This window comes from Dama dama, chromosome 26 (genome assembly GCF_033118175.1).
Source record: "Dama dama isolate Ldn47 chromosome 26, ASM3311817v1, whole genome shotgun sequence".
Classification (NCBI taxonomy): Eukaryota; Metazoa; Chordata; class Mammalia; order Artiodactyla; family Cervidae; genus Dama; species Dama dama.
This window is the reverse complement of record NC_083706.1, coordinates 32,669,960-32,683,783: the sequence shown is the minus strand read 5'-3', so window position 1 is coordinate 32,683,783 and position 13,824 is coordinate 32,669,960.

Below are 13,824 nucleotides of genomic sequence, written 5' to 3'. Positions count from 1 at the left end.
CATAAGAATTTTGGAGGGACACAGCACAAGAATGGATGTCTGCACAGGTAGTGTGTTGCATTGTCAGAGAGAACTACTGATTATTAGGACTCCATTGCTTTTTGGATGAGTAGAAAAGGGCCTGCTCTGTGCCTGGAGGTAGATAGCACTCATCCTACAAGGCTGCTCACTGCAAATCTAGATAACAACCTTAAGAAATGGTCCAGGAGAAGAGTGAGTTCAGGACATGGCATCCTTGGCAGTCACAGCAAGAATAAGAAAAGAAATTCGGGACCTGTAGCAGACTGCATTTTCCAATACCAAGATGGAACTGAGCCACGCTGCTTGTATTTCTGCCTACCTAGGACTTTCAGTATAGGCCTGGCTTCCCTTGAAACCATTCTGTCAGCAATGACTGTCTTTGGTGTTTATGGAGGAAGGAGGAAAAGGCATTCCCCCAAAATTAATACTTCCCAGTGCCAAACTGTTAACAGTGGATCAGTGAACAAAGGATGACTCAAACAGAACACGGAACTGCAGGAGAAAGGAGTGTTCACTTTAGTCAATTTGCCCTCTGAATGGTAGGTTTCTCTTCAAAGTGAAACTGTTTGCAAGGAGGAGAGATATCTAACCCAGAGTGGCAACTTTTGCTTGTTACATTATTTATTTTTCTTGGGTGTTTTATGTGAGTAATAAAGTTCCTGATCTCAGAAATAAAAGTGATCATTCCAATCAGAATCTGACAGTCTTGAGAGTAAAATCACAGATATACCTAAACTAATGTCTTGGTAGAAAAGACCAAGTATTTTTGAATATTGTGATTTTATTCTTAGTAATGCATTAAAAAGCCATAAGATCTGCCAGCATTATACACTAGTTTGAATGTTTTTGAAGACATTTTTAATCCTAAAAATCGTTTTTTTTAATTCAAATTTTTTTTCAATAACAAGATGTTATTGGCATATCTTTAATAAATGTAAAATATTATTTGTTATTTGTTTACATTTTTGATGCTTTTGAACTGTAGTGTTGGAGAAGACTCTAAAGAGTCCCTTGGACTGCAAGGAGATCAAACCAGTCCATCCTAAAGGAAATCACTCCTGAACATTCATTGGAAAGACTGATGCTGAAGCTGAAACTCCAATACTTTGGCCACCTGATGGGAAGAACTGACTCATTGGAAAAGTGAGTCAGTTTCCTGATGCTGGGAAAGAATGAAGGCAGGAGGAGAAGGGGACGACAGATGATGAGATGATGGGATGGCATCACTGACTTGATGGACATGCGTTTGAGCAAACTTGGGGAGTTGGTGATGGACAGGGAAGCCTGGAGTGCTGCAGTCCATGGGGTCGCAAAGAGTCAGACATGACTGAGCAATTGAACTGAACTGAACTTGTTTACACACCAATCTTAATTTAGATGGGGACAGATTCTTAGAATAGACTATGAAAGGGTGTTGAGAAGACTGAAGCCTCCTACTTGGTACCATCTATTTTAAATCTGATGCTTTTTCTCATATTTTTTATATTTAAACATGCTAACATTGGGCTTCCCTGGTAGTTGAGTTGGTAAAGAATCTGCCTGCAATACAGGAGAACTGGGTTCAATTCCTGGGTTAGGATTATCCCCTGGAGAAGGGAATGGCTACCCACTCCAGTATTCTGGCCTGGAGAATTCCATGGATGGAGGAGCCTGGCAGTCTGTAGTCCATGGGGTCACAAAGAGTCAGACACCACTGACTAACAATGACAGAATCATACTAACATTATAAACATTTAGTTTGCCTTTTTACTAGTTAATAGGAAATTTAAAAATCCATTATAGTTGTGTTATTATCTTATCATAAGTGATGTGCCAATAACATTAATAAAACAAGTAATCTAATTTGTTTTACTTTTGATCCATTATTCCTAAATTGCATTTGCTATTATAACATCTCTGGCTTCATTGATCAACATTTGGTTTGTATGCTTATTTTTTTATACATTGTTCATTCAATGTTACTCTACTTGAATTGAGAATTTCTAGTTTGAGTGGTCATTCTATATATTGTTGTTATTGTTGTTCAGTCACTAAGTCATGTCTAACTCATTACAACCCTATGGACTGCAGTATGCCAGGCTTCCCTGTCCTCCACTATCCTCTGGAGTTTGCTCAGATTCTTGTCCATTGAGTCAATGATGCTATCTAACCATCACATCTCTGCCACTCTCTTCTCCTTTGGCCTTCAATCTTTCTCAGCATCAGGATCTTTCCCAATGAGTGGGTTCTTTGCATCAGGTGGCCAAATTATTGGAGCTTCAGCTTCAGCATCAGTTCTCTATATATAAACAGAAAAAAAAAACTCTGATTATGTGTAAACTGTAGTGTTGGTTTGTTATTTTAGTCACAAAATATGTATCCAAAATAATTTCCTCCTTTTATCTCATCATGAAGTGTTTTTCCATGTTTCTAGAACAATATTAAAAGAATTAAGGTTCATATTCCTCATTTAATTTAATCAAAGTCCTTAGGGAAACAGCCTAAATATACTGCTGATCACACAGAGATTAGATGTATGGATACAGTAGAAGCATGCAATAAACAGAAGTTCAGTTGTACAACTTAATAGAGTTATAAGTATTTTTAAGTTAATTAAATGTGAGAAGTTATGTCCATAAAGATTCATGCCCACTGATTACAAGTTTACTTAAAATAGATATACCAATGTACCTTGAAAAAATAGTGTTTATTAAATTCACAAATATAGCTTCTGTATAAATATGTGTAAATAAAACATAGATATGTGTTGCATTTCAACTATATCACATGTTTAGCAAAAAAGTTATCAAGTAATATTTCAGCTATATCAGAAAAAATATTATTATATTTAAATATGATTATTTCTTTCTATGTATGCTACAGTACTCTCAAATTACACATTTTATTATCTAGAGAAACTACACACACACACACACATGCACACACACACAAATACAGGAAGAGACAAATCAATGAATTTAAGTTACTAAAATAAGACAAAACAAGGCAGAAAATGAACAAAGGAATGAAAAATAGTAAAGGGACAAAGAGAAAACTATGAATAAAAATGATACATAAATCTAATCATATGAGGAATTGCATTAGATGTAAATGGTCTAAACACACTAATTATAAGACAGATGTTTCAGATCAGATAGAAAAGAAAACCAGATCCATCAATGTGCAGTCTATAAAAGCCCACGATAAATATAAAGATGAAGGTTACAAATAAAGGGATGCCAAAAGATTTATCATGCAAGCATGATTTATTTAAAAAGAAGCTAAAGGCAAAGCAGACTTCAAAACTGAAAAACAATCACTATGGGTGAAGAAAAATATCACGTAAGGATATAAAGGTCAACTGTCAATTTTTCACGAAGACATATGTATCCTAAATGTGTATACATCCAATGACTGAGCTTCCAAATACATAAAACAGAAGAACCTGAAGGACTCAACAGGCAGGAATTATACATAGAGACACAAAGTTACCTGTCTCAGTGATCAGAAAAAAAGGTAGAAAGAAATCACAGAAACACACCCAGAGAAGCGAATGTGGCTGGAGTGAGGAATTGCTATGAAGACTCAATGGGAGAAAACGGTCAGTTTTGAAAGATTCTTAATCCTAATGAAAACGAAGAATCAGGACACCATTTTGAACAGCCATGTGGCCGGTAAGAAAAAGTCCGCACAAAAGGTAAATTATTAGTGCAAATTGATGTTTAGGGAGACACTACAATTAGGAAGAGAGGCTCAGAGAATTTAGTAAAGACTGAACAAAGTAAAAGTGAAGTCACTCAGTTGTGTCTGACTCTTTGTGACCCCACGGACTGTAGTCTACCAGCTTCTCAATCCATGGGATTTTTCCAGGCAAGAAGACCAAAGTGGGTTGCCATTTCCTTCTGCAGGGGATCTTCCCGACCCAGGGGTTGAACCCAGGTCTCCTGCATTGCAGGCAGATGCTTTACCCTCTGGGCCACGAGGGAAGCTGTGTTTCGGCATCTCCTGTAGAGGCACGGGTCAGCAGTGGACTGCTGCAGGGACAGGGGTTCTGAGCTCAGCAACTTGGATATGGCTGGGTGCAGCAGACTTGGGTATGGCATAAGCCATCTTGGAGGAGGTCACCATTAACCCCACCATAGAGCTGCCAGAACTCACACAGGACTGGGAAATAGACTCTTGAATGGCACAGACAGATTGCACACAAGGACCCAGGAGAAAGGGGCAGTAACCCCAAAGAGAGTGACCCAGACTTGCCTGTGAATGTCCAAGAATTTCCAGCAGAGGCAAGGAAGGAAGTCACCATTATCTTCACTAACTCCACCATAGTTTAGCCCCAGGTAAATAACAAGGAGGGAACACAGCTCTACCCATAAACAGAAAATTAGATTGAAGATTTACTGAACATGGCCCTGCCCATCAAAACAAGACCCATCAGGAAGCTGACATAAGCCTCTTATCCTTCTCCATCAGAAGCAGACAAAATGAAAACCACAATCACAGAAAAATAACCAATCTAATCACAAGGACCACAGCTTTGTCTAACTCAATGAAACTATGAGACATGCCGTGTAGGGCCACCCTAGACAGACGGGTCATGGTGGAGAGTTCTGACAAAATGTGGTCCACCGGAGAAGGGAATGACAAACCACTTCAGTATTCTTGCCTTGAGAAACCCGTGAACAGTTTGAAAAGGCAAAAAGATAACACACTGAAAGATGAACTCCCCAGATCAGTAGGTGCCCAATATACTACTGGAGATCATTGCAAAAATAACTCCAGAAAGAATGAAAAGATGCACCCAAAGCAAAAATAAAACCCAGTTGTGGATGTGTCTTGTGATGGAATTAAAGTCCAATGCTGTAAAGAGCAAAATTTATAGGAACCTGGAATGTTACGTCCATGAATCAAGGTAAATTGGAAGTGGTCAAACAGATGTCAAGAGTGACCATCGACATTTCAAGAGTCAGCGAACTAAAATGGACTTGAATGGGTGAATCTAACTCAGATGACCATTATATCTACTACTGCGGGCAAGAGTCCCTTAGAAGAAATGGAGTAGCCATCATGGTCAACAAAAGACTCTGAAATGCAGTACTTGGATGCAGTCTCAAAAATGATAGAGTGATCTCTGTTGGTTTCCAAGGCACCATTCAATATCACAGTAATCCAAGTCTATGCCCTGAACAAAAAAGCTAAAAAAGCTGAAGTTGAATGGTTCTATGAAGACCTACAAGACCGTCTAGAACTAACACCCAAAAAAGATATCCTTTTCAATATAGAGGACTAGAATGCAAAAGTAGGAAGTCAAGAAACACCTGGAGTAACCAGCAAATTTGGCCCTGGAGTACAGAATGAAGAAGGGCAAAGGCAAATAGACTTTTGCCAAGAGAACACACTGGTCATAGCAAACACCCTCTTCCAACAACACAAGAGAAGACTTTACACATAGACATCACCAGGTGGCCACCACCGAAATCAAATTGATTACATTCTTTGCAACAAAAGATGAAGAAGCTCTATACAGTCAGCAAAAACAAGACTGGGAGCTGACTGTGGCTCAGATATGAACTCCTTATTGCCAAATTCAGACTTAAATTGAAGAAAGTAGGGAAAACCATGGATAGACCATTCAGGTATGAGCTAAATCAAGTCCCTTACTGTGGAAGTGACAAAGAGAGTCAAGGGATTAGATCTGATAGACAGAGTGCCTGAAGAACTATGGATAGAGGATTCTGACATTGTAGAGGAGATAGGGATCAAGATCATTCCCCAGAAAAAGAAACACAAAAAAGCAAAATGGTTGTGTGAAGAGGCCTTACTAATAGCTATGAAAAGAAGAGAGGTGAAAAGCAAAGCAGAAAAAGAAAGATATACCCATTTGAATGCAGAGTTCCAGAGAATAACAAGAAGAGATAAGAAAGCCTTCCTAGGTGATCAGTGCAAAGAAATAGAGGAAAACAATAGAATGGGAAAGACTAGAGATCTCTTCAAGAAAATTAGAGCTATCAAGGGAATATTTCATGCAAAGATGGGCAAAATAAAGGATAGAAATGATATGGACCTAACAGAAGCAAAAGTTATTAAGAGGAGGTGTCAAGAATACACAGAAAAACTATACAAAAAAGATCTTCATGACCCAGATAATCACAGCGGTATGATCACTCACCTAGAGCCAGACATCTTGAAATGCAAAGTCAAGTGGGCCTTAGGAAGCATCACTAAAAACAAAGCTAGTGGAGGTGATGGAATTCCAGTTGAGCTATTTCAAATCCTAAAAGATGATGCTGTGCTAGTGCTGCACCCAATATGTCAGCAAATTTGGAAAACTCAGCAGTGGCCACAGGACTGGAAAAGGTCAATTTTCATTCCAATCCCAAAGAAAGGTAATGCCAAAGAATGCTCAAACTACCACACAATTGCATTCATCTCACATGCTAGTGAAGTAATGCTCAAAATACTCCAAACCAGGCTTCAACAGTATGTGAACCATGAACTTCCAGATGTTCAAGCTGGATTTAGAAAGGCAGAGGAATCATAGATCAAATTGCCAACATCTGTTGGATCATCAAAAAAGCAAGAGAGTTCCAGAAAAACATCTATTTCTGCTTCAATGATTATGACAAATGCTTTGACTGTGTGGATTACCACAAACTGTGGAAAATTCTGAAAGACATGGGATTACCAGACCATCTGACCTGCCTCTTGAGAATCTGTGTGCAGGTCAGGAACAAGAGTTAGAACTAGACATGGAACAGACTGGTGCCAAATAGGAAAAGGAGTACCTCAAGGCTGTAAATTGTCACCCTGCTTATTTAACTTATATGCAGAGTACATCATGAGAAATGCTGGGCTGGAAGAAGCACAAGCTGAAATAAAGATTGACGGGAGAAATATTAATAACCTCAGATATGCAGATGACACCACCCTTACGGCAGAAAATGAAAAAGAACTAAAGAACCTCTTGATGAAAGTGGAAGGGGTGAGTGAAAATGTTGGCTGAAAACACAACATTCAGAATACTCAGATCATAGCATCTGGTCCCATAACTTCATGGCAAATAGATGGGGAAATAATAGAAATAGTGACAGACTTTATTTTCTGAGGCTCCGAAATCACTGAGCATGATGATTCAGTTCAGTCCAGTTCAGTCGCTCAGTCGTGTCTGACTCTTTGGAATCCCATGAACTGCAGTTCGCCAGGCCTCCCTGTCCATCACCAACACCCAGAGCTCACCCAAACCCATGTCCATTGAGTAAGTGATGCCATCCAACCATCCCATCCTCTGTCATCCCCTTCTTCTCCTTCCCTCAATCTTTCCCAGCATCAGGGTCTTTTCCAATGACTCCATTCTTCACATCAGGTGGCCAGAGTATTGGAGTTTCAGCTTCAGCATCAGCCCTTCCAATGAACACCCAGGACTGATCTCCTTTAGGGTGGACTGGTTGGATCTCCTTGCAGTCCAACAGACTCTCAAGAGTCTTCTCCAACACCACAGTTCAAAAGCATCAATTCTTCAGCACTCAGCTTTCTTTATAGTCCAACTCTCACGTCCATACATGACCACTGGAAAAACCATAGCCTTGACTAGATGGAACTTTGTTGACAAAGTGATATCTCTGCTTTTCAATATGCTGTCTAGGTTGGTCATAACTTTCCTCCCAAGGAGTAAGCATCTTTTAATTTCATGGCTGCAATCACCATCTGCAGTGATTTTGGAGCCCAGAAAAATAAAGTCAGCCACTGTTTCCACTGTTTCCCCATCTATTTGTCATGAAGTGATGGGACCAGATGCCATGATCTTGGTTTTCTGAATGTTGAGCTTTAAGCCAGGTTTTCCACTCTCCTATTTCACCTTCATCAAGAGGCTCTTTAGTTCTTCTTCACTTTCTGCCATAAAGGTGGTGTCATCTGTATATCTGAGGTTATTGATATTTCTCCCATCAATTTTGATTCCAGTTTGGGTTTCTTCCAGCCCAGCATTTCTCATGATGTACTCTGCATATAAGTTAGATAAGCAGGGTGACATATACAGCCTGACATACTCCTTTTCCTCCTTTTCCTATTTGGAATCAGTCTGTAGTTCCATGTCCAGATCTAACTCTTGATTCCTGACTTGCATACAGGTTTCTCAAGAGGCAGTTCAGGTGGTCTGGTATTCCCATCTCTTTAAGAAATTTCCAGTTTATTGTGATCCACACAGTCAAAGGCTTTGGCGTAGTCAATAAAGCAGAAATAGATGTTTTTCTGGAACTCTGTTGCTTTTTTGATAATCCAGCAGATGTGGGCAATTTGAGTTCTGGTTCCTCTGCCTTTCCTAAAACCAGCTTGAACATCTGGAAGGTCACAGTTCACGTATTGCTGAAGCCTGGCTTGGAGAATTTTAAGCCTTACTAGTGTGTGAGATGAGTGCAAATGTGCAGTAGTTTGAGCATTCTTTGGCATCCATTTCTTTGGGATTGGAATGAAAACTGACCTTTTCCAGTCCTCTGGCCACTGCTGAGTTTTCCAAATTTGCTGACATATTGAGTGCAGCACTTTCACAGCATCATCTTTCAGGATTTGAAATGGCTCAACTGGAATTCCATCACCTCCACTAGCTTTGTTCACAGTGATGCCTCCTAAGGCCCACTTGACTTCACATTCCAGGATGTCTGGCTCTACATGAGTGATCACACCATTGTGATTATCTGGGTCATGAAGATTTTTTTTGTACAATTCTTCTGTGTATTCTTATCACCTCCTCTTAATATCTTCTACTTCTGTTAGGTCCCTACCATTTCTGTCCTTTATCAAGCCCATCTTTGCATGAAATATTCCCTTGATATCTCTAATTTTCTTGAAGAGATCTCTAGTCTTTCCCATTCTATTGTTTTCCTCTATTTCTTTGCATTGATCGCTGAGGAAGGCTTTCCTATCTCTCCTTGCTATTCTTTGGAACCCTGCATTCAAATGGGTGTATCTTTCCTTTTCTCCTTTACTCTTTGCTTCCCTCCATTGCACAGCATTTTGTAAGGTCTCCTCAGACAGCCATTTTTCTTTTTTGCATTACTTTTTCTTGGGGATGGTCTTGATTCCTGTTTCTTGTACAATGCCACAAATCTCCATCCATAGTTCATCAGACATTCTATCAGATCTAGTCCCTTAAATCTATTTCTCACTTCCACTGTATAGTCATAAGAGATTTGATTTAGATCATAACTGAATGGTCTTGTGGTTTTCTCCACTTTCTTCAATTTCAGTCTGAATTTGGCAATAAAAAGTTCATGATCTGAGCCACACTCAGCTCCTGGTCTTGTTTTTGCTGACCATATAAAGCTTTCCCATCTGCAGTCATGAAATTAAGAGACGCTTACTCCTTGCAAGAAAGGTTATAACCAACCTAGACAGCATATTAAAAGCAAAGACATTACTTTGCCAACAAAGGTCCAACTAGTCAAAGCTCTGTTTATTTTTTTTCCAGTTGCCACATGTAGATGTGAGAGTTGGACTATAAAGAAAGCTGAGTGCCGAAGAATTTATGCTTTTGAACTGTGGTGTTGGGGAAGACTCTTGAGAGTCTGTTGGACTGCAAGGAGATCAAACCAGTCCATCGTAAAGGAAATCAGTCCTGAATATTCATTGGAAGGACTGATGCTGAAGCTGAAATTCCAATACTTTGGCCACCTGATACAAAGAACTGGCTCATTTGAAAAGACCCTGATGCTGGGAAAGATTGAGGGCAGGAGGAGTAGGGGACGACAGAGGAAGAGGTGGTTGGATGGCATCACTGACTCAATGGACATGAGTTTGAGTAAACTCCGGGAATTGGTGATGGACAGGGAGGCCTGGTGTGCTGCAGTCCATGGGGTCGCAAGAAGTGGGACATGACTGAGCGACTGAATTGAACTGAACCGAACAAAGTGATAAGGCAATGAACTTGAAGAAGGGCTGCAGGGATACACAGAGCCAGTTTGCTTTGCTGCCAAGCATGGTGGACACTCTGCCAAGTGCTTTCATACACTGTCATCTAATCATACAAACAACTGGAGGAAACTGGCTCACAGAGATGTTACATAACTCTTAAACACACATATCAATTGTGTGGATGAGCAGATTGGAACCAAACTCTGTCCTTCAAGATACTCCTTCTAGAGTGATAAAGTAGTATGTAAGCAAGTAGTTTTAAAGCAGAAACTTGACGAGTTTTGAATGACTAGATTAAATCAAGAGGATAGGTTGTTGTTCAGTAGCTAAGTCAAGTCTCACCTCTTTGCAATTCCATGGATTGCAACAGGCGAGGCTTCCTGTTATTCTCTGTCTCCTGAAGTTTGCTCAAACTCATGTCCTTTGAATTAGTGATGCCATTCAACCATCTCATCCTCTATCACCCTCTTCTCCTCTTGCCCTCAATCTTTCTCAGCATCAGGGAAAGATTGCTGTCTTTTCCAATGAGTCAGCTCTTTGTATCAGGTGCCAAAGTATTGGAACTTCAGCTTTAGCATAAGTTCTTCCAGTGAACATTCATGGTTAATTTCCTTTAGCATTGACTGGTTTGATTGCTGTTGATGGCTTATGGTGAATGGTGTTGGTTTTGTGATCTCTGAAGAACATTTAACTTTGGCACCAAGGACCAGACTTGATCAGTCAAGAGCTTTTGTATAGCAGAATTTTATTAAAGTATAAAAAGGGACGGAGAAAGCTTCCAACATAGACATCAGAAGGGGGATGGGGAGTGACCCCCCCCTTCCTAGTGTTAGCAAGGAAATTATATACTTTTTTAATTAGTTATTACAATAAGTCAAAAGAATGTCTCAAGTTTGTAAAAATTTTTACCAGATCCACTCCCACAATATGCATTCTAAGATAACAGGGTTAGTCAGAAAGTTTTCAAGAAGGAGAAACTATTCTCAAGCAGGATACATTGTTGTTATATTATCCTTAGTACAGAGTTTAAACTGAGTTGGTTGTTGTGTAATTATCAGTTATGGGCTTAAAAAAAAAAAAAGAAATGTTTTTATTTGAGCAAGACTGAGGAATGTAGAAGAAAAATAAAGGCATTTGTCCTTTCCTTCTCCTTGAGAATTCCAGACCCCTATCTCCTCCTCGAGAGCCCCAGACCCCTATCTCCTCCTCGAGAACCCCGGACTTCTTATCAATCTGTGGAGGAATTGACTCTCTCACTGTCCAAGGGACTCTCAAGAGTCTCTTCAGCATGGCAATTCAAAGGCATCAGTTCTTCAGCACTCAGCCTTCTTTATGGTCCAACTCTCACATACAGAGTTGGACCACAAAAGGATCGGAAAAGAAATCAGATTATTAGATAAAAGAATAAAGGAGAGGAAGAGAAATCAAAAGAACATGAAAGTTTCAAATTAGCACTCAGAATTTTCTTTTAAAAATTCAGATGTGAGGAGTATAGGCTGTGACTGTTGGCAGAGACAAAGGAAATGAGTAGCTTGATTTTGGATATTTGAATGTATATTAACATAACACCTCAAGATGAAGATATTTAATCCACAATTATATACAGAGAGAGCTAGAATTTAAAGAATACTGATATTACATGGCTTGACTTACCTATGTCTCCATGGCAGAGAATAGGTGTTGCTAGTTTTCTTTACATTTATATCTCTAGCATCTGGCTTTGTAGCCCCTATACCTGCCTCTTAGTAGATGTTCTGTGAAGATTTGTTGGGAAAATATTACTAATTTTCTAGAAATTTTTATATCATATTTGATGTTTATAAATATTTGAGTATATGTGCTCTTTTGGAGAAGGCAATGGCAACCCACTCCAGTACTCTTGCCTGGAAAATCCCATGGGCAGAGGAGCCTGGTAGGCTGCAGTCCATGGGGTTGCTTTGAGTTGGACATGATTGAGCGACTTCACTTTCCCTTTTCACTTTCCTGCATTGGAGAAGGAAATGGCAACCCACTCCAGTGTTCTTGCCTGGACAATCCCAGGGACGGCGGAGCCTTGTGGGCTGCCGTCTATGGGGTCACACAGAGTCAGACACGACTGAAGCGACTTAGCATCAGCAGCATGTGCTCTTTAGTAATGATAAAACCCACTGGAAACGTTTAACTGAAAATATCTCACACCTTCAACAATAAAAATGAGGGGTGCTTACAGATTCTTTGGGAAAAAAAAAAAAAAACTCTAAAGATTTGTAGATGAGAGCTACCACTTTCTTACACCACAGTGACTATTAAAATCATTGAAGATGAAAGTGCTTTTCCAAACAAAACACATTTATTTCATAACATGATTATGTATAACACTTTCTTTGTTTATTCTTAAAACCTCTGACTAATTCTTTATAACACTTGCTTGGGAAAGAAGTATTAATATAAGATTTTGCTTTTAACACTTTATTGACACCACAGAACTTTTAATGCACCAGATTAGCACTGAAGGGTTTCCTGAAATTATACTAGTTCTGTGTAAATTATTTTGCACAATTTTTCTTAGTATTTTACTTTAAAAGATATTACACATTATAAAAGGGTGCTTTATTTATTCAGCTTTCTTCCCTGTGGATGTTAATTGGTTTAAGCGTTGTGCCAAATTATATACAGGAGAAAATATCTGTCCCTTCCGCAGTTAAATTTATTTCATGGCATCACTTGGACACTAGAAGAAACTGGGTCATTCTATTAAGTATAAAAACACCCAAAGGACAAAGCTGGTAAGTTCCCATCATGCCATTTTCTAAAGAGTTTTCAGGAACATCAGGAAATGGATCTTCCTTCCTCAACTTCTCTCACATCCCCAAAGGAGAGCTAATTAGCTAACCAGTCATCTGGAAATTTTCCAATATTTCTTCTCTAAGGCAGTCCAGCTCTGGTTGTGGTTATGAGTGGGGAAGCTATGCTAAACAAAGGCCTCATGAACTGAGAAAACATATGATGACACTTAAAGCACGTTTGTGTCCTTTTAATTGGATTTTTCTCCTTGTGAGTGACAGGCATTACTTTGGTGCAGATCAAATTAAGTCCCCCCCAAAACAGGCTAGAGTTACCTATCCCAGAGATGACCTAAAAAAAGCAATTATTAAGCATTCCTGCATCTGAATACAACTTACAGTCTTATATTTCTTTGGAGGCTTCATTGTGGTTTTGATCTAGGCTACAAGTTTTTCTTTCTTATTTAAATTGACCTTCTCAAGATGACATCCCATGATGATATATTACATTACATAGAAATATTTCTACTGACCTTAACTTGATGAAAAGTAAACATGTTGATTTTTTTCATCTGGTTTAAATATTATGTATCTGTCCAATAAGTTACATTATTGGCACATCTCTTTTTTCCATGGCAGTAGGCCACATCAAATCAAATTCTCTCTTTTTATACCAGCAGATGAGAGGAATAAATCACATTTTAGATGAATCCAAGAGAAAAATTGTCAGAGACAGTTTTTTGAATTTTTTCAAAGATTTGAAAACCTATAAATGATCAAGCATTTTGTTTACCAAATCATTGTTCCTAGGATCACTTCTATTTTAGTTTTATTTTGCTTGTTTTCTTCTTTGTGTATTATTCATTAAATATTTTATTATATCAAAACATATCTATGAGTATCAATCTTTTTTACAAATGATTTTGTACAGGGAAAAGCTACACATTCCAGTATTCTGGCCTGGAGAATTCCATGGACTGTATAGTCCATGGGATCGCAAAGAGTTGGACACGACCAAGTGACTTTCACTTTCACTTTGTACAGGGAAACTGAAAGTAAAGTTTTATTAAAGCCTAGTTCTAGCAAGCCACATTGATTATTGGCTACTGCTTAATATGAATATTTAAATTATATTTTTTTCAAAAGGCATATAGCA